At 38.5% G+C, this 2,336-nt stretch overlaps 1 pseudogene; it reads left to right on the top strand.

The window, feature by feature from the left end:
• Window positions 1–1,684: 1,684 nt before the first annotated feature.
• Window positions 1,685–2,066, top strand: LOC110126827 (iron-sulfur cluster assembly 1 homolog, mitochondrial pseudogene; annotated as a pseudogene).
• Window positions 2,067–2,336: the final 270 nt, after the last annotated feature.

Genomic DNA, 2,336 nt, shown 5'->3' with positions numbered 1-2,336 from the left:
TTTGGTTCACAGTAGAAGCCTGGAAATTTACCAGAAAAATATCTTCTTTTACAAATGCAAACTTGTCCAGAGTTGTCAAAAGATTGTCCGGTAGTTCACAGGATTAAACTTAGCTATCACAGTCCCTAATAAACTGACCACTGACATATATTCAAGAGTACAAATAGGCAGAAATTCACTTTTAACTATGGTGACCTAGAAATCATAATAGTTTCTGGAACTGTGTTCTTCTCCCATTGTAACTTCTTTTTAAGGACTATTTTTACTATCATTGCTTTCCAATTCTGACTTTTATAATGCTATGTTTGATAGTTCAGACAGTCAACTGAGTTTTGCTAGACTGATTTGTAATTATTCATTTATTCAGTATTATTACATGCCTGCAATAAAATAAGCACCGTGCAGCTTAACAGAAGACATTGATGAGCAAATGCTGTCCTTTGAAAAAAGATAATTATAATATGATATGATCAGTATAGTGAGTCATACATAATAAAAAACCCAAGGCATTATGAGTTTAATAATTGCAGACCCTATCCTAGTCTTAAAGGTTGTAGGACTAGATGAAGTAATGTCAACACTGAATCCTCAATATTAAGATGATTTTCAGGTAAAGGAAGAAGGAGGGTAGGAAAGGCTGTAGCCAGCAATATAATGGAAATCTGGTAGATTTCCTGGTATATTCACCTCTTTCAGGTCTGTTACTAATTCTACCCTCCCTCTTATAATTATAAGAGTAAGCAGTATTATAAGCAGTAAGGTGCTAATTATAATTATAATTATAATCCCAATTATAAGCAGTAAGGTGTTACTTATCAGAACTATGGAAAATCTTATTCATTCTTATTGGCCATATTCAAAAAAAGGCAGGAAAAACTCTTCATATTTACATTCAATGTGTATCTCTCTTTTGCCATAATATTACTATTGCCTGCAAAAGTGAAATATATGTTTAAATCTAGGGGCTTTTCATGCATGAAGCCGAATGGTTTTGAATATGCTTTAGGTGGTTCTTCATTTCTCCCCTATCCTACCCTTGGCAACCACTGATTTTCTCTTATTACCCTGTAGTTTTGGGGGCTTCCCAGGTGGCACTGGTGGTAAAGAACCCTCCTCTCAATGCAGGGGACATAAGAGATGTGGGTTCAGCCCCTGGGTTAGGAAATCCCCTGGAGAAGGGATAGGTTACCCACTCCAGTATTCTTGTTTAGAGATTCCCCATGGACAGAGGAGCCTGGTGGGCTATAGTCCATGGGGTCCCAAAGAGTTGGACACAACTGAAGCAACTTCACACACACTAGGTGGTTCTTTAAAGATGAATGGGACTTTCAGTCATTTGTTTAAATTTGTTTAAAGGTTATAGAAAGTAAATGGGCCTTCAGTGTGGTCTCTAGGTCACATAATCACACAGTTTTGCAGTCTCCAGTTTTAAACAAGGATGGTTTCCAATAGCACAGGAGCAAATTACTTCAGATACTGCTGGCCTTCCCTCCAAAATACTCTTAAAAATAGGTGTTCAAGTCTGTTGCATTCTATCAAATGTTTAACAATTAACATGAATTTTGTATTACGTTTTTTGGTGAAATAAAAACTACTTATTTCACAGTGTGCCTGCCTTGTCCATGTAGAGAGGTTGAGACTGCGGAGCTCTGGCCCCAGGCACCGGGGCACCAGGATGGCAAGGATGTCAGCTTCCTTAGTCTGGGCCAGGGTCCCAGCTATGAGCAAGAGTAAGTGGCAGCCACCTCCACCCCTGGGCTGCCCTCACCCTAACACTTTCAACAGTAAAGAAGATAAAACTTCTTAAAGATAAGCCTGAACATGTTTGTGTCTGAACCAGGGGTTGTAATGGCCTTTCCTACACTTTAGAATATACAAAGATAAAAAAAGACTCTGATGAAGAAGTTATTCAAGATGGCATTAGAGTGTTCATCAAGAAGACAGCACAGCTAACAAACTTAGGAACAGAAATGGACTATGTTGAAGACAAAGTATCCAGTGAGTTTGTGTTCAATAACCCAAATATCAAAGGAACTTGCTGCTGTGGAGAAAGCTCTAACATTTGACTCCTCAGGGCTACTTGGGCTGTAGGCCCCAGGAGAGCTGTGGAAGCTCTAAGGCTTATTGAAGAAATCATGTGGCTGTCATGTGGTTAAGGTGTGTGATGTATGGCTGCCTTACAAGGAAAATAAAGTGATGCATTTGAGAATGAAGCCAGTATGTTAGATTCCAGAAGAATTGATACTTCTGTTCTTTAAATGGGACAGAAAATGAGAATCCATCAGTGTCTTTGGGTAATCTTTCTGATCTGTAAAATGAAAGCTAAATTCTCCTTC

This window comes from Odocoileus virginianus, chromosome 7 (assembly GCF_023699985.2).
Source record: "Odocoileus virginianus isolate 20LAN1187 ecotype Illinois chromosome 7, Ovbor_1.2, whole genome shotgun sequence".
Taxonomy (NCBI): domain Eukaryota; kingdom Metazoa; phylum Chordata; class Mammalia; order Artiodactyla; family Cervidae; genus Odocoileus; species Odocoileus virginianus.
The sequence above is the reverse complement of the archived record's forward strand: the minus strand, read 5'-3'. Positions and strand labels throughout refer to the sequence as shown.